The sequence below is a fragment of the Manacus candei genome, unplaced genomic scaffold, assembly GCF_025592945.1.
Source record: "Manacus candei isolate 608988 ecotype Guabito, Panama unplaced genomic scaffold, ASM2559294v1 h1tg000017l, whole genome shotgun sequence".
Taxonomy (NCBI): Eukaryota; Metazoa; Chordata; class Aves; order Passeriformes; family Pipridae; genus Manacus; species Manacus candei.
Window position 1 is genome coordinate 15,084,013 of NW_026138065.1, and position 23,416 is coordinate 15,107,428.

The 23,416-nt window shown below is 41.0% G+C and overlaps 2 long non-coding RNA genes across 4 annotated transcripts; both read right to left on the reverse strand.

Moving 5' to 3' along the window:
- Window positions 1-7,158: 7,158 nt before the first annotated feature.
- On the reverse strand, window positions 7,159-17,559 carry LOC127469064 (uncharacterized). 3 transcript variants are annotated; one of them, XR_007903817.1, is made up of 5 exons: window positions 16,968-17,559; window positions 13,044-13,154; window positions 12,010-12,125; window positions 7,776-10,362; window positions 7,159-7,531 (listed from the first exon to the last, which is right to left on the reverse strand). It is a non-coding gene; the product is annotated as an uncharacterized LOC127469064 (long non-coding RNA). The 3 variants fall into 3 exon arrangements; XR_007903818.1 differs by lacking the exon at window positions 16,968-17,559 and having other exon boundaries at window positions 13,044-13,367; XR_007903819.1 differs by lacking the exons at window positions 13,044-13,154; window positions 16,968-17,559 and adding an exon at window positions 12,878-12,924.
- A 989-nt stretch (window positions 17,560-18,548) lies between these two features.
- Window positions 18,549-21,920, reverse strand: LOC127469062 (uncharacterized). Its single transcript, XR_007903815.1, has 3 exons — window positions 21,808-21,920; window positions 20,553-20,797; window positions 18,549-19,665 (listed from the first exon to the last, which is right to left on the reverse strand). It is a non-coding gene; the product is annotated as an uncharacterized LOC127469062 (long non-coding RNA).
- Window positions 21,921-23,416: the final 1,496 nt, after the last annotated feature.

Below are 23,416 nucleotides of genomic sequence, written 5' to 3' on the forward strand. Positions count from 1 at the left end.
GCAAGGATCATTGCATACCTTAGTCTGGATTATTTATTATCACAAGGAATTTGTGTTCTAAACACTTCATTAGTGCAGTTCCTCTATCCACATTAATGGAGATTCATTTTAAGGGCAGTTATTAATGCCTTAAGGAAGGTTTATCTGAAGTTACTTTTTTTCTATGATAAATTCTGAACAGCAGCCTAAATCTTAAGTGCCAGTACACACTGTAATTGTCACAACCTCCCTCTGCTGAACAGCAGTTTTGCATGTAGGTAGAGGGCAGTGTAACATATGACTCAAAGTCTGCTGCCAGATATGACATTTTACAAGGAATCAGCACTGCAGCAAACATAGTGTCATCTTCTGCCACTTGATCTGAGTGACTGACAGCACTAGATTTCAAGAAGGCAGATGTCAATAAACTCAGAGAATTGGTAGGGAAGATCTCATAAGAGACAAATCTAAGGCAAAAACAGATTATGAAGAGTTGTCAGTTCATTCAAGAAATGTTAATAAGAAACCAAGTGCAACCTATGGCATTTTAGGGGAATGGAAGGAAATTTTGCAGAAGTCAGCTAATTCACAACCTTTTAATTGACCTCAAGCAGAAGAGAGAGAGATATCTGTAAAGCAGAAACTAGGACAGCTGGTTGAGAACCCAGCACAATACTCCATTCATGGGAGGGTGTGTGTGGGGGAGTTTATGGAATTAGTAAAGACAAAATGCACTAGATGCCACTAGCAAAACTTACCAAAAATAAAAGAAATTTAACAGGTAAGGTGTTAAGAGAAAAACAAAGGGAAGTTTGGATCAGTAGTCAATGATGAGGGTGTGCTATCAGCAGAGAATGTTAAGGAAGTGGTAGAGTTTAATGCCCTTTTTTTCTCCCTTTTTCATCAATCTTTACTAGAAAGGTCAACAGCAACCAGACAGTGCAATTATTTAGATGGTAAAATTTCAGCCTAAAATATGCAAAACTTGCTTAGAGAGTAACCAGTTATGTTAGATGTCTTCCTGAGTCTGAGCCTCAGCAACTTCACTCTAAGAGTCTTAAAAGGACATTGAAGTACTAGCTGCAGATGTCACATATCTTGAATTTATTTTTTTTTATTTAATTTTTGCAGGGCCTTTAGCAGTACTTCCTATAATATCCTTATGAACAGGCTAGTGAACTGTGATCTAAATGAAACTGCTGTGGGAAGGGGCAGGAGGTCAAGTCTAGTTGGATAATTGTATACACAGGGTAATTCCATCAAAACCTATCAAAATATGTGTGTTTTGCAAGGAATTCTGTGGGCCTTGGTCTCAGATCAAGTTTCATTCAATGTTTTCAGTGAAGGCATAGAAGATGGAATATGAAGTATGAGTCTTGCAGATGGAGCAAGGAAGGACTGCAGATGTTACAGATGATAAAAAAATTAGAATTTAAGATGATATATTTAGAGAAGTCATCAAAATGGATGGAATACAGTAGTACAAAATGCTTACACAGAAATACTCATCTGTACTTGCAAAACTGTTTAAGTACCACTTCACAAGAGAAAAGATAGGGTACTATGGTGGAACAAGCATGCATGGCAAAGCCATTGGGATGTCTAAAGGGTCTTAAAGACTACTGAAAGAGTCCATGTGGGCCGATCCCCACAGTCAAAGATTCACCTGGAAGACTGTGACCTGTTTAGTGCACTGTACTTCATGAAAGAGATGAAAGAATTGGCAAAGAAGATGGGTAAAAATTGACAGAGGTCCAGAAAACATGAGGAAAGACTGTGAGAAATGTGAGGTTTTTTTCTGAAGAGGTAACAACCAAGAAGAAGGAAGGTTAATAATCTTCAACTAAAAAGCTGTTTCAAAGGAACTAATATGTCCTTGGTGGAAAGATCAGGAAGAATAAAACATGAAGAAGCATAAACCAAACAGATTGGGAGATTTAGATTAGTCATTGGACAAAACTTCAATATCAATGATAGCTTGGGATGACATGATTGCAATTTGGTCTCGGGATAGAAGGGTGGAGTTAATGATTCCCTCTAGTGAAAGTCTGTCTCTCAGTGAGTCAATAACTGTCAATAACTCAGGAATCCTGTACTCAGCTCCAGGTTTCAGAGAAGTCTTCTCCAGAATCACACAGTCCATCTTCCTCTCTCCCTGTTGTGAGGCCTTTCTCTTTTCTTTATCATATCTGTAGACTATTATGAAGCCAGCCATATTCCAGCTCCCCCCTAATTCATCTAGATGTCAGTTTTACATCTCACCTTCTAACCATCATAGCCCATTTTCCCTCTTGGAAGCCCCTGAAAACTTGTTCGTCATTTCTGCCTTCCCATCAGGCAGTTCTTCATTCCCAGGAGACAGTGGCCACTGGGAGAGTCCTGCTGCAGTCAGTTCCTGTGCTGCATGGCAGAACAGGCTGCAACCAGCAGCGTCCTGCTCAGTCCTGTCAGGGTATGATCACTGTCAACAGCACCTAAGTGCAAAACCCCTCATAGTTTCTACTGAGCACATTCAAAATGGGGTTGCCAAGAGCCAGAAGTGAACACTTTGAACCAGAATGGGAGAGAAAAGCCTATCCCTGACTTCAACATAATGCTTCACTTGTGATTCAGGTCCTAGATCCGGAGCACAGAAATACCAAATCTTCTTTAAAAAAACCCACAAACACAACAAACCCCCCCAAAACACACCAAAAAACCAACACTAAAACGACTGTTAAATCTTTAAAATGACAAAGAAAAATCCTAGCCCTGTTTTCAGCAAGTAGTCAACTATTTAACTGAGAATACAGTGTAAGAACATTAATACTGAGTAAAAACCAAGGTCCATCTAGCCCAAGAGCTTGCTCCAAACAGTGGTCAATAACAGATGCTGATGGAATAATAGATAGAGAAAGAATGGTATCGTACTTCTAATTACACACACGGTTCCAGCAATTTGTAGGTCAGGGGCTTTACTGCAGCGACAACAAAACCAACTAAGTCAGGAGATCAGAAAGATCAAGGCTTAAATGTTAAAATCTGGGAACATTATTAACTAAAGCCAAGGTCTCACGGAACATGTCCCATGTCCCATTGTCAATGGTACGTGCTGGGCAGACCTGACTGTTCACGTTGCTCTGCTATAACCTTCAGTACAAACTAAGGGGGTGATGCAGTGGGTGAGTGATCCAAGGAGAGCACATTAGTGCAGTGGCATAGCACAACTATACTGTTTCCATATTTCATGTTCTTTTTAGAGTGAGAGATGCTGAAAATTGTCTAATGAATGTTTGCTTCTGGTTTTGGTCACACTTCAAGAACCATCTTTAAAATGATGCAATTATGAGAAAGTTCTAAGCACATATTTTGAAATAAATCCTCTTTAAAAATAGAACACTGTGCCTCAGAACTTACTTTGCCATAAAACCAGAAATAAACCACAAAACACATATGCTGAAAAATAATATTGACTTAAGTCTCATCATGTGTGGCTCACAGCCATCAGAGACTGACATATTGGCACAAATCAGGGCAGGTGTGAATTTTTTGACACGAAAAAACACTGAGATGAGTAGAATGAGCTTTGAATGCTGTAACCTTTGGGAGAGGTCTCCAGGGACTGTGCAGAAGGGACTGTAAAGCCATGCTGTCAGCTTCAGCATGGATTGCAGTGCGAGTCAGGAAACACATAAGTGAGGATTTTAGACAGCAGTACCTGCAGATAGGATGAGTCTCAGAGCAGAAACATGTCTGTTTAGAATGCATGCAGAGTTGTTTAGAAACCTGACATATGACACCATAAATTTATGAGCACATTGGCACTGACTAGTTGAGTTAAGATCTCCAAAGAGCACATAACACATATACGTACACACACTGAGGCAGGAACCACTTTCAATAACCAAATAATTCTGTCACCAGACAGCCTAAAACTATTCATAGGCACCATTTCTAGCCAAGACCAACAGATCTGAAATATTTTTTCAATCTCTAGGCAAATGAATTTTGAGGATATGACAAACCAAAAAGTCTTTAGGAAACTCTCCAAGCAGATGATCTCATTTTTTTTAGCCATCATCTCTCTTAAACACCTTGACCAATTTCCTTCAACTCTTCCAAAAAATTGGTCCCAGAATAAGATTATGCCTGTGAAGCTGTAGCTGAACAGGGCTGATTTTGGCAATGTGAGGAACAGGAATAAAATAAAGTTTATAATGAAAACTTAAGGACATCTGCATTTTACTGAATACTGTTCAATGGGATCTATATAATGCATGATCTTTCCATTGCAGCAAAAATATAAAGTACTTTTATTGTCACCAAGGGAAAAGACCACTTCCTCCATATGAAGTCCTACCTATAAGCCAAAAAGATCTGTCAGGTCATGCAAGTCTTTTTGCTTCCTCCCATTAAAATGTTTATAGGATCCAGATTAATTTCCTAAAGTCTTGGCTTAAGGATCTGCACAGTGTATTACACCATGTTGGTAGTGCAGAATGATGAAAATTTCTGACTGCAGCTGTGCCTCTACCGCTGACCTTATTAAAACTGCAGCATGGCACTGACATATTGAACTAGCATTAAATGAGCCATCCAAGGTACTGGTAACACCATGGCACTGCCGTAACAGAACACAGCACACCTGCAAACCCCCCTGCAAAGCAGAGCAGTCAATGGCCAGCTATTGTTGGCAGGCCATCCAGAACACTGTCTTCCTGAGATAATGCCACTAATTGGATCCAAGCTATCTAGTTTAATGGGAATTCAGGTTTGTCAGAGCTCTAAATCATGTGAAGGTCCAGTAGCACGGGTAGTTAAATGAAAGCATTCTGTGTGGTTGTAAAGTCTGCTTCTAGATACTTCCTAGCCAATAGCTCCTACAATTCACATTGATGCCCAGCTTGGGAAAACACAGCACACACAGTTTTTACTGAAATCCGGAAATTTTCTGGGTTGGATAATGTTAAGGAAAAACTGCTCTGGGGACCTTACATAAGCCTTCTCAGATTCTTGTGACAGGTACAGGTTCTTTCTAGGTCCTTGTAAAGCTCACTTAATAAAAATATCTGTAGGGAATGAGAAAGGGTTATATAGGCTGCAGATCAGAGAGCATGTTTTCACCCAATGTGGAATTGAGCTGTCATCTGCAGATACTACTCACAGAAATACATATCATCCTCAAAGTTACATTAGATCTGTTAAACCCCACCTCACTCCTGACCCACACCCATGCCACTTATTTCTTGTCACCAAATGTCCTCCCAACACAACCACCTCACCCGGGGACAATGCTGTTGTACTTTTCAGCCCGAAAGCTCTTCCTGTTGACCTCTGCAGTACTGTTTGGAAATGCAGAGGAAAAAATACCAACGTTGCTTTAGTGGACCAAATAAAAGCCATTCTAAAAGCTGCCAAGCTAACTGACCTCCGGGATCTACCAACATCAGCCTGGTGTTCAGACCAGCATGGAGATCTGAAAATCTGGTCCTGATCCTATATGACAGGGATTGCTGGTCAGAAATATGACAACTGGACAGCTGTGAAGAAGGAAAAGGGTGAGCAGAAGAAAGCTATAAAGCCATAATACCACGTGCTAAAACTTAAGCCATTTAGACGCCATCTTCCTGAACTGTGCTCCCTGGTAGCATAATCTCAGCCTACTTAAAACAACTTCTGTTGACAACATGGACTACAATATGGAACTAAATATGTCAGTGGACAAAGTACAACCTCAAAAGACATTGGTCAGTTTGCAAAAGGTTACAAGTGTCAAGAGTATCTAGCAACTTGACAGCCTTGGATATGGAACCTCTTGCTGTTTAGCAGCAACTCTAACTTCAGCCTGAGCACAGACCACTGGGGAGCATATATCTCCAGATGTTTTTCCTGCTCCCTCAAGAAATGAGAAATGTACAGCTATTCCCTGAAAACTTGTGTTCAAGTGACTTTTCAGTGATGCATGAGCTTGGCAATGCCATGACTATTTATCTAGGCCCTTCCACACAAAACTTCAGTTTCTGGTGACATATGGCATGGGAAAATCCAGCTCAAGCAGCTGAAGTCTGGCAAAATTATAAACAACCGAAAAGAAGGCCTTCTAATGGAGACTGTTAGACAGCATTAGCTGTTGGACCACTGTCATCATCACAGCCAGAGAATGATTTAATCTGTCAGTTATGTGAGCACTAGGAGTGATGAATAGGTCTTTGTGTTCATTCACAGCAAGAATGTACCCAGAATGACATACAGTGTGGTGGGTTTCTTTTTTGTCTGATAGTCCACTGGATCTCTAAAGAGCTGGGAATTTGCACAACACAGCTATCCAAGGCAGTGCCACAAAAGATATCACTTGTGTTCATAAAGAGGGATTCCCAATGTGGTTGACTAGTGAGCTTCTTCTCCAACTTGTCCATCATTTTCCACACAACTTAAAAGTCCCATGTCAACAAAGTTGCCCAGTTTTTGCCTCAGTTTTAGCCATTCCAGATGGCCACAATTATAATCAGGGTGGCACAGGGGCACAAGTGCAGCTTGTCCATGACTCCAGCACCTGGTACCACAGCAGCCACAGGGCTTCTCTGCAGAGCCATGCCACTTAGCCCTGCCAGGGCTACACTAGTAGCCCAGAGCTTTTGAGTGACCACACTCCCATTGGTGCTCAGCTGTGCTGCCAGCACGAGGAGCAGAGCAGGGGCACAGGGCTGCCAAAGAGATTCCTTTGCAGTTTTCTGACTCCTTTTGTTGTTGCAGTAGCACAGACAAGAACAGCGCCAGCAACTCATATGATGTTTTTACCTGGTATAAATGAGAGTAGAGTATGCTCTATTACCTTTCCTTAACCTTCAATTAGCAGCTGGAACTAGGGCCCCATCAATCCTTACATGGGAGTATCATGAAAGATTTGAATGGTGTTGCCCATCACTACCAGAAAGCAAACTAAACCCCAGGCAGAGGACTGTCAGATCTGGCTCCTAACTTTTATCTTATCTGACCTCTGCAAAAGAAACTGTCGAAGTTCTGGCAAGCCATGAACTATGAGTAGTCACTTAAATCCATCTCTGTTCAGTGAAATGACAGGAGTGAAGTGCTTAGAGCCAGGTGTGTGCTTAAGTGTTCCACTGAAAGGCATAAACCTTGAACCAAGGCAGTTTTCAGAGAATGGGAGATAAGGGAAAGCGGAAATGTTCACCTACAGCCATTACTTCTGAAGGCACACAAAGGAGTCTACTGTCCAATGAGAGTGAAGCCAGATGCATTTGGAAACCACCAGACCAGAAATGAAGTTAAACCAGGACACTACACGGGGTAGCGTTTGCCATTTAAACACAACAAAGAAAGACAATGCAGTCCCATACCTGTAAAGATGCAAGTCACTTCAGGCAGTTAATAGGTTCATTGAACAGCCATCAACCTGGAAAATTAGAGAGAAGGTACCAGCTTCTCAGTATGTTGTGTGTTCTCTCCTTTTGATAGATGACTCCCAGAAGTCATGCATGATTTTCATAAGGTGAGATAATAAGCTGTCAGTTGTAGGAAGACTACAGTGAACCACACAGAAAATCATCATGGTCTGAAAATCAGAAACATGCCAAACAGCAAAAACAATTTCTTTCTTTAAAAATAAAATCAGGGAGTGTTTTAAACAAGCTAGCTTTGGCTTACAAGTAATATTCAGCCATCAACAAAATAGGAGGAAAGTATCTATTTGTGTGATTCCTGAGTGAACAACACACAGTACATCTGTATACCTTACCCCATATGTCATATACATGTTTTGAATATCAATAAATATACTTATTCACATATTTACTTACAGAAGTGACAGGGAAGACTTAGATGGTATCAAATCCTACAAGCACAGGACATAATTTTGAACAAAAAATGAGGTAACTCGTGTAACCCATGGCCATGGCCAGGACACCACATGGGATGTGCTGACAGGATGGGATGTGGGTCTGGCTCTGTGGGGCCCATGGCCAGGGCAGATCTGTGGGCAGATGGAGCCTGGCCCTGCTGTGACATCACTGGGGCAGAGGCTGATGAGATCAGGGGGCTGACATGGGCTACTGATCCTTGGGAAGGTTGAGCAGGGACTGGACACAACAGTAGGGCCCCTTGGTACCTCCAGGGCCCTGGCAGCCATGGCCCAAATGCCAAAGTCATCCCAGGCCTGTGTAAGGACACATGAGTTAGAGGTAGGTTGTGCAGATACAGCTATCTCCTGATGTTTTGAGGTGAATCCAGCAGTGCTGGCAAGGGAAGGATGTAAACTCCATTATCCTGATCCATACGGCAGAGTTGCCCCAAGCAGGACAGACACTGTTAGTCACGAAGCACCTACATTCCTAGCAATGGGGAAGAACAGGTTTTTCATGGCCAAGAGTGCCAGGAGAAGAAAGAACCAACTTGAGCCAAGCAGTGTCATCCTCCCTTGCTCCACTCTCACCCCACTCTGGGGCTGTCTGTGACTGCACTTCCCAAGGGACTAGAGGAGGAGATTGGAAAACTGAGACTATTGCTGCCTTCTCAGCACATTATTTGCCTTGAGGAGGACCAGACACTAGGGTTTACTCAGGTGGAATACCCTGCATGAGGCCTTTACGTATTGTTTTTTTGGTTTGGTTTTTTTTTTTTCATAGAGAGAGTCAAAAAATTGTCAGCAAGTGACAGTTTGGGTTGCTGGGCTTTAGTGGCTTTTAATTTTCTCCCCTTGGTGATTTGTGCCAACTGTTACTTCATGCATATGGAACACACAACTTCCAGCCTTTTCTCAGTGGTATGAAGTAAGAGTTTGGCACATGCTGAAAACTACAAACAGAAATTCACTCACTCTCTCCCATCTTTAATGTCAATACCCACCAGTAATTATTTGGAGAATTAAACACGTAGTCATCTTGCCGTCACCTTAATTCTCCACATTAAAAAGGGATTATATAACAAATTAGGCTGATTTAGTCTATTTTCTAGGGACTTACCCACTGGTTCACTCTTTATTAAATTAGCAAAGAAGCCTTTGGCTTTCAGACATGTTATGAAATCCTTCCCAAGCTGAGACCACCGGTGCTAGGAATTGCTGAAGTGCTTAAACTGCTCTGGAACCACCTCCTTGGAATTTACAGAGCCTGAACTCCAGCTGACCCACCATGAAGAGAAAACATTCGTGTAGTCACTTGTAATCTGATCTTCCGACGTTTGCCTTCCAGTTTAGAAAAAGCAATCCCCCAATTCACCAGGGTCATAGAGTCTTCAGACTCTTTCCTATGCTCGTTTAAATATAACCCAGGGTTCAGATCTAGGGTATGTGACAATGGAGTCTCTGCTAATTCTCTCTCTAGTGATGGCTTAGCGGGAAGCAGCAGTTGCAAAGCACAGCTGGATGCCTTTTCACCAGTTGTGCAAGAATATCTACATCACCCTCAGTGATGGGGATGTCTGCTGACCAGAAGGGTAAGTTGCAAAGACACAGCATGTCTTATTCCTCCTCAGCTGACTGTGTGTTGGAGAACTAATGCTTCTTTCATAAAGAATTACACAGCATGAAGTCTGCTGATTGCCAGTCATCTGAAGGCCTGATGCAATGCCCACTGAAGCTAAAGGCTATTTTTCTTCTGCTTTTATAGGCTTTGGATCATTGCCTTACTCAAAACACTAAACCTTTGAGTACTTTGGGCTTTAGGGTCAAATGCTCTTACTTTCTGCATTCTTTGCTTTTAGCTGTAACAAGTCCATGTCACCACCACAATGACAGATTTGATGGCAAACAGATCTGTGAATCAGCACAGAAACAATCATGTACTCCTGTTTTTTCCCTTTCCTTTCCCCAACTTCTCCCTTGAGTGTTTAAACCCAGCTGCTCCAGATAGGCCATTCATTGGAATTGTAACTTACTAATTTTAAGCAATCATTTCCAGGTTTCTTATAAAAGAAGTTGCTTATCTATTTTAAAGAAAAATGCCTGATAAAAACAGAAAAAGAAAAAAGAATATATATTCTGATTTTTCCAAGACTAGACAGTAATTCTGACCTCCTGTACGCTTCTCATTAGTTCGAGCTGCATGCCTTTGAAGCTGTTCCTGAAATGCTTGTGAAAGATGTTGGCCTGAAATATGGGACAATCGAGCTCACCCATTTATGCGCATCACTTTTACAGCAGGGGTAGGGAAAGGGTGTCCTGTCCTCCCTGTGTTTGCAGCACTTGCTTGAAGAAGTACTAAAGGACCAGTTGCTGATGACAGCTCCAAGTGCTGCCCACCATCAGGGTTTTCACACAACAGATGTGCACTCCTGGGTACTTCATCAGGCACTTCAGGGGGTGGTTAGGTGACCATAGCTTTTGGTCACCACTGGTGGCACTTGTTCTCCACTAATGATCCATCCCCCACTCAGTAGATAAATCAGAATCTGAAGAGAGAGGAAAATAAAATCCCTTGTTTTCAGAGTTACTGATACTCAGTTGATTGTGACAAATAAATCTTCTGGTTAAATCTGACCTATATACAGAGAACTGAACTTGACTGGCAAGGTTTGGAAATGACCACAGTGGGTCTAAAAAAACCTCGTTCCTCTTAGTTTTGATTTCTGTCATTCTCTACTATGTATCTTTCTTGCCCATGCAGTCACCTCATGACTTGTTAAACATACTGCTTTGAGAAAGCTCAGTTAAGGAAAATTCAATATAAAGCCACATTTTTTTCCAGTAGCCTCATGCTCTACCACAGTTATAAAATAATGGTGTTTATCCAGCTGCAGAAATTATCAGTAACGTTTAAACAGCATTGAAGTTTCCTAAAAAAATGTTTACGGGGGTGCTTTTTTTTTATTTTATGAAAATCTGATTCTGTCAGATGCTTTTTTTTACTCCCAACAGCCTCTGACTTAAGAAGAGCTAAGCATTCTCATGGGAGAAACATACTGTACCATGCCTCAATAATCATTAGAGTAGTAAAGTCACTCAAAGGGGAATTAATTGATCCTAAAATTGCATGCAATTATTGGACAACTAAGTAATATTTCATCTGAAGTTGTTCATAGTAAGAAAAAACTATATGTAAACATGCTATCTGAGATTGAAACTGTGTACTTCTTAAGGGGTCATGGCATACAAGCTATCTGCTTGTATAAAATGAAGAAAACAGCCCTCAAGTGACCAACCACATGGGTAGCAATAGTGGTTCTATTGAAGAGATCTTCACTCTCAGAAATGAAAGAATTTGCAGTAATTTTCCTTCCAATCATGCTATTACATGCAGTGTGAAAATAGCATATTTCAAAATCTCTCCCATCAAAAACTAAAAGCTTCTACCCAGTCAGAGTGGACACAGAAAATAAAGAGGCTATCTTAAAGAAATGGACAGGGATAAACAATCTATTTCTATAGATTCTACACATATCAAAGTACTGACTCAACATGTGGATAATGTACTTTTTTTTTTCCTCATTTTCTTACACTTCTTCAGGATTTTACAATGCTGATTTAAACATCTCCAATTCTGCAGCCTGCTTTATCGTGATCTATATGTAACATGTCCCAGTGGAGATGTGAACTACATGCTCCCCCTTTCCAATACACACAGCTTCAGTTCAAAGTGCAGCAGCTTCTACTTTTCCATTAAGTATTTTTCTCTTGGTCCCCAGTGTCAGGCAGTATTGTAACGCTTAAATGTGATATTGCTAATATTACATAAAAAATGTCTCCTGTTCCATAAAATATGCTAGTCCTGTAAAAGTGAAACTCTGTTGGAATATTGATGACTCAAACGTGTGCCAGGCAATCAGACATTGGCAGCTTCTGTAGAATATTTGTGACCTTCAGTTTTAGTCCAGCAGCATGGACAGAGTGGTGTTGCATTGGCAAGCCCACACACTTGCCAAAAAAAATTCAGCCTTTCCCCTGGTGCAGTTACATGGGATTCAAAACACCACAGACAACTTCTGGCCTCTTCAAGCAGTGATCACCCCCAATTATGGCATTCTGCAAACTGGGAAAATAAACAAAGAAAACTAAACTAAAGAAAACTGGGTTTATAAAAAATACAGTAAGAGATGCACCTGGAGAGGTTTCATGGAAGTTCCTTGCGTTACCCCTGTTGGCAGCAAGCAGAACTTGTGTTGCAGGGCTTCTGGGCTTGGGTCTACAGGATTGCTACAAAACACCGGAGCGATGCCTGCAGCAAGAAGAGAAAAACAACTCAGGAGTACATAGGAATGAAACTAAAGAGAATGACAAGCAGATTTAAAGAGCGCAATGTCAAGATGAAGACAGGGCATTGAAAAAATGGAAGTAGGAAACCCTTTCAAAACCATAAAGTGCTAAAAGATTCATTCAGAAGTGTCTCCTCCAAAATAAAAATATTCCTATTGCCTCTCTTCATTGATATGGACATTTCCATGGGGTCTGGAATCTGATCTGGCACATCTAATTTACAGCTTATAAAATTTATTTACTAGAACAGTACACGATGGATTTTAGATTTTAGATTAGTATTTCGTAGTACAGATTTTAGATGAGTATTTTATTTTTCCATGGAATTCAATAAAGTCATGCCAGCAGAAAACTTGGCTTTGCATTCACATAAAATATTTTATCCTAAAGAACAATAGAAACTGCCATCAGATTGCATCACTTTATATTGTTACAAACTGCAATTAATCTGTTCAGACTGAAAAGCCATATGAGTTTTTTACTGAAAGGCATTTCATTAAGTTTCTCAGTTGTTTACATGTAATGCAACATGACAGGAATTTGTGTGGAGATGAGAGAAAATGAGCTATTTGACATTAACTGTTTGGAATCCTCTCTATGGCTGTTTACAGTCTGCAGTGTATTGGCAGGGCTGATTACATGGATAAGTGTAGGATTCGTAGGAGGATTTCTCATATTGAGTTGTTCTTTAAGGAACAGTTGGTGAAAACTCACAGTGTCTTTGGGTATTCAGGTCTAGCAAAGTGAGCATTAACATCATCAGTTTCTAGCAAGAGCAAACAATAAACCTAAAAAATGGAAATACATGAATTGTATTAAGCAGGACAGGTAAAAAGTAATGTGAGTCACACCTCCCAAATGAAACATTGAAGTTACCCACTCCAGTCCCTTTATTGTGGAATGCCGAGATGGATGATGGAGTCCTGCAGAATGTCTGGGCAAAAACAATCAGCTGGGCACCACAGGGTCTCAGCTGTGACCACAGGAGATGCTGTGCAGAAAGACAGGGAGCAAGAGATTTGTGTTAGGCAGGTACAGAAGATCTGCCACCATGCCTGTACAGTAACTAGCTGATGTTAGCTTGGATGTAGAGAGTCAAGGTGAGTAAAGGCTCTAGGCTTTGTGCTCAGGCCTGGGCTGTAGGCAGATTTATCCCATTTAGCAAAGTTCCTTCAATTGTGAATTTTTTCTATATATTTTTTTTTTTTTTGACAGGTTAGCCTAGATAGTTACTTAGTTAGAAACAAAGGGGAAAGGGAAACCTTCTCTCTCCAAAAGCCAGAAATAATTAGATTGAAAATATGAATCCTGAAAATTCAGGAAACATGAAGCAATTAAAAAGGTCCAAATATTTACTTATCTGTTTGTTTTAAACTTCATACTTGGCAACTTTCAGACAGCCTTCTGAACTGGGAAAGAATTAGAAGTTTGGGAATGAGATTTTTGAATGTCTGAGATGCTTTGGGTCAAAAATGAATGATGGTCTTCTATGCCAATTTAGGACACCTCAAATAAATAGCATCAGGGATCAGAGGGCAGATATCCAACATTTACTGTCACTTTACAACACTTTAAACTTAGTACTTGAAATATTGAGAACCCCATAATCATCAGACACTTTTAAAATCTTCGTTTAAAACTTTTTCTGTGTCAGAGAAGAGTCATTTTCCTTAAGAGATGAACCTCCCCATCATCTGGGAAAGTGTGTTTGATGATGAGAAAGGAGGAAAATTCATTAGACTAATCAAGAACTCAACTGGAAAACGTGAGTTCATTCTCAAAGAAAATAATATGCTCGTGGAAAACCAGCTGAAACTTAGGGCATCAAATGAATCAATTTTGGAAGAGGAAGAAATTACGTTACTGGTGTTAAAAAGACAAGTCTTGAGACAGATGTCATTATTTCTTCTGCTGGCAGAGATGGTGCTGAGCAGTGATGAGAGCAGTCATGTTTGGCAGGTCCCGCTCCTCTGGAAAGTTTTGAGACTGCTGCTGAGCACAGAAGGATGTTGGGATGTCTCTGCCTATCCCAGCAACCCAGCTACCTATCACACAGATGCCACGCTGACCTCCAGGCTAGTGGCCTGTGCCCAGTAGCTTTGTTGTGAGACTGGACCAGTCGTTGGCATGCTCAGGGATTTGCTCAAGATGCAACCATTGCCTGCCTTCACCTGGGAACCCTCCTGGTGCAGGGGCTGAAGGGTGACGTGGTTTGCCTTATTTACTTCCATTGGTTTTATTTGGAGAACTGAATTGGTTACTGGATTTTTTAATGGATTTGCTTTTATTTAGGACTACTGATACACAGCACATATTGCTCACCATCCTCAGCAAAAAAATATACTCCAAAGCACACAGTCGCCTTTCACTGGAGATGGATTCCCCCATACAGAAGAAAATATGGAAATCTCAGAGGGAACCACAGAAAGAAACACAAACCACAGAGAAAAAGTTCTGTTCATCTCTAAACTGGTTGTCCCTCAATTAGGTAATTAGATCTGTAACAAACTGAAAATGGCTCTACAAATCTAGCAAGATAACTCCTCCCCATGTCTCAGACTCTGAAAGAAAACAGCTTCAGTAAAGGCAGTGGAAAATTATTAATAAAAAAGGTGATTTATGTGCTACTCTTGTTTCTTTGCCTAGCTCATTCTTGCTGTTTGACTGATGTGAGTTACAACAACTGGATCTGTAAGTATAAATATTTCGTGCCTACTTTGAAGACTGAGTCCAGTGAGTGAAGACCAGTGAATTTATAAGGCATATTCAAGCTAGTCTGTAAAGACGAGTTTATGAAACTATGAACCTCTGGCAAGCATCTGCATCTGTTCTATTTACTCAGATAACATAAGAGAGGCCATGCTACTAAAACACATCATAAACGAGTTACTAAATTAAGTCATTCAGCCCAAGCATTAAGACTGGTAGTGATTATATATTGGTTTATTTTATTAATGTAGGCAGTTACCTCTCTAATGGAACTCAGATGAGGATGTTCCTGCCAGTAATGTGAAAAATAATAATCTCTTTAAGTTCTTACTGTCTCCTCCCTTTTCACTATGTATCTGAAATGGCTGAAATCCAATGGCTTCTGAAAATGTAACCTCTAAAACGGTGCTTTCTTAAAAACAAATTAAAAACACCAAACAAACCAAAAAAATCCCCTGACAAACTAAAAACACTTGGATTGTACACAATACCGTGAGAAAGCTTCTCTCTAAATAGTTCCTCTAGCAAATATAATGATGGAAGGAAACAGAGTACGTTGAACAAAATCTATCCCATGTTAATTATGTTGGGTTTTTTCCCTCAAGAAAGAGTGTTGGGTATGTGGCAGAATACAAACTGCTGAAAATGAAAACTGCAGAACTGGAATCTTGTTAGTCTCTGCTTCATGTTTAGCCTTTCACTCATGATCTGGGAAGAAATGGCAGTTCATGTAGGAAACACCACGTCTCTGCCAGGCTGTGCATGACAGGAGTGATCAGGCAGTGTATACACATGCACTCATCCATTCCAAGGCAAGAAAATGTTTCTGTGGTACAAACATACAGGCAGCTGCTACAGCAGTCTGAGGTACTGCTCTTGGTACCTCCAACCCCCTATCTATGCTATGGGTGTGCAAATGAAAACACACCTCCATGAAATTCTGTATTTTGAATATAACTGAAACAGAGATTTTTGTCCAAATTAAACTACAGCTGCCCCTTTGTTAGTAGCACTTATGTAGCTAGATAATGAGAAGTCATCTTCTTGTTCTTCAGTTATAAAAAGCTGCTATAAGTACATAATATGGTTAACAAAACACATCCACAGTTAAACTTAATTCCAGAAGTTGTCAGTCTCAATTTTGAAATGTTCTGTGACATATCAGAGTTCTAGTCATATCATAGTATGAATTATGGGCATCACTGGCCATGTTCCCACATAAAGCAAATAAAATAGCAGAGCTGTTCCTTGAGTTTTGCTTTTCAGCAGGGAATACTGATGTAAACAGCAATCCATTAATTTATCCACTGCAACATAGAGCGTTACCATTGCAATGAAGAGCCAACAGACAGCTTTGTCCCCAGAGAATCCCTCAGGAATGCTCAGAGCATTCATTTTGATCCATCCCACTGCCATTTGCTTGAAGCTTTTTCCCGCAGACCAAGTTTCAGCTGGGGAACTGGAGGCTTTGAAAATTTGGGTCAGAGCATGTATGAAAAAGCCTTTTCACAGGAACTAATCTCTTGCCCTGGTTCAAAGCATCATGAAAAGTTCAAAGGTATCATCTGCCAGTGCTGGATAGGATAAATACCAGCATTTATTAGTGATATGAGTCAGCAAATAATTTCTTGCCTTCCAGAGCCAGAAAGTTCATAGCTGTCAGGTTCCCCATAAAATTTGACATACAGTCATGAAATACACTGAATTAATCAATGACTCCAGTCTAGTCATGAGTCAGATACTCACACTACCCCTACCCTCAAGCATGATAGCTAAGGTCCTTCCATTGCCAGCTGTAGGATCTGACTCAAAATCACAGAATAATTCAGGCTGGAAGGGACCTCCATAGGTTATATGTGACAACTACTTGCTCAGAGTAGGGCTGCTGAGGTCACATTTGTTCTTGACTGATATCCAGTCAAGATCTGGTTATTTCCAAGGCTGGAGATCCTGCACTCTCTGGTCATTGATTCCAGTGCTACATAACCCTCCCAGTGAGAAAAAAAATCCTAACAAATGAGAATTTCCCACATTGTGCTTGGTGCACTTTGTCTTGTCTTGTCACTGTGTTCCTCTTGGAAGAATCTGGACTCACCTTTAAACACGGGCTAGTTTCTCTAGCTGCTTCCAAGTCTCCTCACATTCTCCATTCTCAGACAAACTACTCTCTCTCTAAAACATTCAGGGAAGATGACCAGGTTCCTCCTTGCCACTACCCTCATTCATGATCTGCAGTCTTCCTCCATTCCTCGCTGGAGCCACACATACTTCATTCCATAGATCAGTGAATGAGTTCAATGCTGAATCAGAGCCCTTGTCTTCTTTTAAAGAAGTCAGACAGTCAGCAATGCTCTACAACAAGGCAAGCCTTTCTGAAACAAATGTATGTGTCTAGTCCATTGGGTAGCAGGATCCAAAGTTCCTCAGGCCAGAAGGCTCAGGCCGAAGTTGATTAAGCCTTCAAGCAGAAGTCAGCATATTCTTTTCTTCGTATTTTTTCCTCCAGGCATTTAAAATCTACTCTTTTCTCTCTTACACTCTCTGTAAACTTGTATTTCCCAGGCAGCTCATGTGTGTGCAAATAATTTCTGCAGTGCCAATATTCCTTTGTTGAGTCTGCCTCAGCTCGAGGCAAGTCTGCCTCAGCTCAAGTCTGAAAGGCTATTCTGCATCACATTAGATCAAAACATACAAGTGCTCTCATATTTTCTTGTCTTTCAGCATATTATGAGGCTCTTACCTATTTCATCCACTTATAAAAAACACACATAAATGCAGGGAAAGAAAAGCGAGCCCAGCAGTATGAAAGAACTACAAAACATTTTCACATTCTGCTTATTGACAGGTCCAGTTGTGATCAGGTTTTGATGTACACAACAGGGAATTTATATGCATCATAAAAATTTACCTATGGTGAAGTTAGTAGGATGAAATTTGTATGTCCTGAGGTAAAAAGCTGCTGCAGTAATCTATTCCAAGATTGAAGTGTCATGTCTAACAAGTCCAGGCCTAGTGAAGACATCAATATACTGTGAGATAAGCAATATCTACCCAAAGGGCTGCTACTAGTCACTGTGTCACAAGCTTGTTTTGTATCTCTGAGCCACTAAGATTATGTTCACATACTCTATTATATTTCACACAGTGACTTCATATTTTTAAAATATTTTTTCAATATCTGACAGTAGAATTTTCCCTTTTCTAGTTTTCAGAACTAGCCAAACTTATATTTTGGTCCCAGAATGGTAGGGCTTATTCATTTTCTATCCTGTCATTAGAAAAATAATTGAAAAAATATTTTTCTTTGTCATTTCTTGCAGTCAGGAATTAATGGCAGTAATCAGTCAGCTCATTATTATTGGAAATAACAATTTTGGCTATAAGTCAAAGCCTGCATTACAGTCTTAAGGATGCTTCTGTGAAGTAAAAGCGCTGGAAAGCATGAGTGGCTTAGTGAGATTTCCACATGGCTATAGGGAGTAGATATTAAGGAAACTCTGCAACCTTTTGAAAGAACATTGCATGTTCTCCTTTTTCCTCACAGTTCCAATCTGCGAGGTTTCATGATTAAAGCCTCAGCTTACCCCAAATTATAAAGGAATCACATGTCACTCTACACTGATATCGAGACTCAGTTTCACACAGTTTTTGGCTGGTGGCTGGATGGAGGCACAACGATAAAGCAACACTCACACAGCATTGCAAAAATCTAGTCTGAAGTTTTTCACACTTCGGCAAAGCCCAAGGCTATTTATGTTCTTTTCTGAACACTCTGAGTTTAGAATCTTTAGTCTGGAAAGTACATGGAAACCCACAGGACTCAAAACATCTGCTCACCATAATTAACCATTGCAAAGCTCACAAAGGATCAGGGATCACAGGCTCCATCGATGCTCTACCTGCCAGAGTGCTCTTAAGGGTGCTTTGGAGTTAAAGATCTCCAGCATTTGGAGTCCAGGTTTTCTCCACCTCAGCTTGGGCTGACTATAAATTCAGTCTGCTCTTGACCAGGACATGTCAGAGCCCTTGGGAAAGTACCGGGATCCATGCAAGGATCTGGGTAATCCTATCCTGCCAGACATTGTTACTAGAAGACCAAAAGGATGGTGGGAAACTGCACAAACTGTCAGGACCTCATGATGCTGCAGAAGAGCCTTCAGGTAGTAGTGTGAGAAAACTATTGAGCCCTGGATCTATCAGAGGCACAGAGCCCAAACAGACTTGAGATTATCTGCTCCACCTCCACAGGTTAGCTTTCTTCTTCCCATTTCTCTTACTGGCTCTAGATTGTCACCGCTTTTTTTGACAATTAAAAACCTTCTAATTGCCAATGTTCATGCATTCCTTTTGTGTGTGTGCACTTTGCTTAAACAGGTCTTGAGCAGAGGGGTTGGACCAGATGGCCCCCTGTGGTCCCTTCCAACCTTACCCATTCTGTGATTCCTCCCTACAGACGATGCCTCTAATGTTCTCTTAGAGAGCGTCTGACCTTGATTTGGGCAGCTAATCCCAATCTTCTTGCTCTGCTGTAGGCAGAATAGAAATACCACCTCTCCTGTCATTTCCTCGATCCCTGATATTGGTTCTGGCTCTGACTGCTGCCCTCTCCAGTGGAGGCATCCCTCTAGGAAAAAGAGAGGAGGGAGGAGGATACACAGTCTTAGCAAAGGCCATTGTCTTCCTGTCCACCAGCCCCGTTAGGCTGAGATCCTCTTAGCAGTGCTATGATGTTTCACTGGTGACACTTCCCCTCCCTGGGGAGCCTGGTTCCTGCTTGGATTCTTCCTTCTTGCCTAAATAGAAGACACATCACCAAGTGTTGCTTATTCAGGGAAAATCGCTGTTATTCCTTTAATATGAAACAGATCAATACACCACAGACTTAGATTAACTGAACAGAAATTAATAGAAAAAAATTAGGAAGATGGAGAGAAAAACTCTCCAAATGAAGCAACCCCTGCCCTCAATCTTACATTTAAGCCAACAAATATATTAAAACTTGATTTTAACTTGTAAGTATTGGCAAGCAAAGTCAATCTTAGAGCAATCACGGAGAAATAAAATAGCAGCCATAAAAACCAGATTGGGTACTGTGATATAAACTCCTGCACATCAATTTACAAAATTAATAAGTGCCAGAATAACTGTAATTCATTTAGGCATTTAAATCAAACCGTAAATCACTCCTCAGCCATGTGTTGAACAAAAAATACCAACTTTAAAACATAATTGCTGAGTGTGTAATCAATGTTGTAAATACAGATGCTTATCCCTTCGGGTTGCTCATGGTTTTATGTACACATTTTGCACTAACATTTTGCCCCCAGAGGTGTTGCATACCATGGTATTTATTCCCAGGGTAGTGTATTACTACTTGCTGATTTCCATGCACCTAACTGGCCTATTGTTTAATGAACTTGTGCCATATCACTTGCCCAGTGTTCATATACATGGCTAACAGCTCTTCTTGGAGTCCTATCAGAAGAGAGGGTTTTCCAGGCTGCAGCAAGTGAGTTTCTGTTGTGGTAGAACAGCTTCCAAGTACCACCCATTATTACAATGACAAAGCAAAACACATGATTCCTGTTTGTAAACTATTATTACAGGCCATTAATATGCGTAGTTGTAAAGCTCAACCTTCACTAAAGGTTTTACTTGCACTGCAATACTTTATGCTTACAGTTTGTTCCAGAAGAGAGGGAATGTGTTGCATCTGTGACAGACATGCAGTTTGCAGCCTGTCTGTAATGGCTTGCTGCTCCTGAGCAGACGAGGTGATGATTAGGCAAAGGGTCATGCCTCTTTTCCTCTATTCTTTCTCTGGTTGCTCATGGCAGGTATGGTCTAGGGGCTTCTTATCTTCTTCACCTGTCGCAATTCCATGTAGAGAGCCTTACAGCGTTCTGTGTCCTATTGGACATGACTCTGGGGAATGATCCAGAAACCAACTCTATCATGTTCACCTTGAGACGGAAACCAAATCCTTCATCCCTCTTATCCCATGTAACCCTCATGCAGAGCAAGACTGAGGTTTAGTGGAATTCTTGTGTCTCTGCATTTCACGTAATTACTCTTCAAATAAAGAACGTCCCATAACACATGCAATATTCATGCACCATGGGGGATTTTCTTAAGCTTCACTGAGCTTTGGATCAAGCTTCATATGGCTTGAAACTTTCTACAGTTTCAGACCTCATTGTTTTTGGCCTGGCTTCAAGCCTTCAAGGGCCCCAGCAGCACACACAACACACATCCCTCCCACCGCCCCATTCCCAACAGGATTTCACTTAGCTCCCATCTCCATCTTAATTCACCTGTTGATCTAATGATATTTCGAATGAGACCAATTCTGTATTTGCTCATTAATACTGCATCTCACATCTCAGCCCTAGAAATTTCTGTTTGTCTTGCCTGGGATTACACGGAGGACATAAGGAAACTGTATATAGTTTGCACCATTCTGCTTGACTTATCAAGGGCTTCTGGTATGGGAAAGAGTGATGGCTGTTTGGAAACCAATTCGCAAAACAAGAAGACTCACAGACAGACATATGAAGTTCCCATAGAATAGAATAGAATAGAATAGAATAGAATAGAATAGAATAGAATAGAATAGAATGGAATAATATGACTGAAAAATGTTTTGCTCACATTTGTTTACTATTATGTAATTGTAAGATTACTGTTCACAGAAAAGCAGGAAGTATCTTTCTACAGCATGTCTCTGATGAAAATTAGGTAGGTACATCTTCAGTGCACATCTACTATGAATAACACCTCATGCATGACATACAATAATCTGTATTTCACGTGAAATCTGTAGGACACAGCTGAGGGCTTGAGACACTTATTTCACCTCCATTTCCCTTAGGATCATTCTGGATTATGCTATCTAGTTATTTTGTCTTTGTATGATACAATTTTTAAGCACTTACTTGGACAGCTATCAAGTATCCTTTAAGACTCCCACAGACGGAGAAGCAGATGCACTGTAGCCATCTGGAGCCAAAACTATGATTAACTTTTAAGTCAATGCCCTGTAAGAATGGACTGCACGTTAGAAATGTTTCTTCTACTTCAACAAGAAAAACCAAAACAAGGTTTAAAAGTGGCCTCTAGATTCGGATGCCCAACATGAGACACTTTTTCTGTTAGGCATACAAAAACCAGTGATACTTAAAAATTTTGAAAACTGGTGGTCTCCTGTCCCCAAACCAACAGAGATCCTCCCTCCCCACTACACTGGCAACTGAGTTGCATTCACAACTCCTACAGAAATGACTCTTGGTTGCCACACGGGAATTGGGTCGAAAATCACAATGTCCTTTTGTAATGCTATGACCCACCTCTCCTGCTGGTTTTTGTGTCGTTAATCTGCAGATTTTGGTTTTATTTACTTTATCTCTCATTTCAATTTACAAAGAAATGAAACCAAGACAGGCATCTCAGCCAGTTGGGGAGATTGGGATGGGTAATTGCTCCTTATCTGCCTAGGAACATTTCTGTTACACTGTAAGAATATCTGGAGACCTCTAAGATCTAGACTTGCAAGCTTTCCTGATCCTATAAGCCAACAGTTCTCTGACCCCAATAAAACAGGATTTTTTTGTTGCTTGACAGAGAGTATCTCCTACAGCAGCAGCCTGTGTGCTTTTACCCCTAAACACCCCTCCTGCTCACACCTCGCAGACATCCCTCTCGGCCTACCAGCACAACAATTACTCTCACCATCAGCAACTGTATCCACTTGAGCTTTCAGGAAAGCATGAAAGTCATCTCCTTCCCTCCTTCCCCCACCTGATTGTCACATTTGACTGCCTTTTAACTTCATGGCTCATTCAATGGAACATAAGCTTCATAGATAGATGGTGAGGAGTCTGAATGAAAATAGTCTGGGAAAAGTCCAAGTAATGACTATTTAGCCACAGGTAGACCAGCCCAAAGAAGATCCTTGCTAAGTGACTTCATGTACAGCTCATTGTGCTTAGCTTGGGAATGGTGTCAGTGCTTTAAGAAAAGTAAGAAAGCTTGTTTCTGACATATCCTTTTTTAGTCCCTGAACTCTTCTCTTTCTCTCTCAAGCCCAATTTCAGTCAGATTACTTGTGTGCCAACTTGGACTGGATGCAAGAGTGGGACAGAAGGGGCCATATGGAAACAATGTAAGCCCAACAAACATCAGTTGTGGGGCTGGCTGACTGGTGAATCAAGGGCTGGACCGACCAGGCCAGAGAGATGTGGGTGTACACATGTTCCCTGGTTTCCAGCAGCTAAGACTGCTTGCACCTCAGTGGTGGGGCTGAGGATAAGATGCTGCTGTCTCAGCTTCTGTCAAAAGACAGAGATGCAAGGGCATCTTACACCTTTGTCTCAAGATTCCATGCAAATATTTGGAAGGAATTTGGCTCAGCACTTTCAGAGCCCACATACTATGGACGTGGTAGCAGGTGTCTACAACGCTGAAAATAAGCTGGCACTTTGCAGCAGCCTACTCTTGTATGCCCAAAGTGCCAATGAGAAGCCAATGAGAAGCAAATGAGGGGAT